This window comes from Uloborus diversus, chromosome 9 (assembly GCF_026930045.1).
Source record: "Uloborus diversus isolate 005 chromosome 9, Udiv.v.3.1, whole genome shotgun sequence".
Classification (NCBI taxonomy): Eukaryota; Metazoa; Arthropoda; class Arachnida; order Araneae; family Uloboridae; genus Uloborus; species Uloborus diversus.
Genome location: NC_072739.1, coordinates 114,072,300 through 114,072,766, shown reverse-complemented (window position 1 = coordinate 114,072,766; position 467 = coordinate 114,072,300).

Sequence of the window (467 nt, the reverse complement as noted above, 5' to 3'; positions counted from 1 at the left end):
TTTTTATGTTCAAATTACGCTATATACTGACAATTTATGGCTGTTGCCTTACAAAAATATATAAAAAAAAAACTAATTTTATTATTCTTTGAAAAATTCAATTTTTAGCATATTTTTTCAAACTTTCAACCTTATGAGCGAGCTGAAGATATCAATTTAGATTTTTTTTTTATTTTTCCCCAATTGAGGATACTAAACTAAAACCTTGAGAGGTAACGCGATTGCGAATTGAAAAAAATCAATTTTTTCGAAACACCCTAGTATATACTCCAATGCAGTGCATGATATCAAAAAACAACAAAAACCAAGTCCACATATATGTAAATACATTGATTTACAAAAGCCGAGAGGAGAAGCAATTGCCCCTCCTGATTCCCCTAAATGAAGGGGTTGCTTTCTTATAAAAATATTCTTCATTGTAAATTAATGTGTTAAATCTGACGGAAGTAAAGGAAAATAAAGTTGTT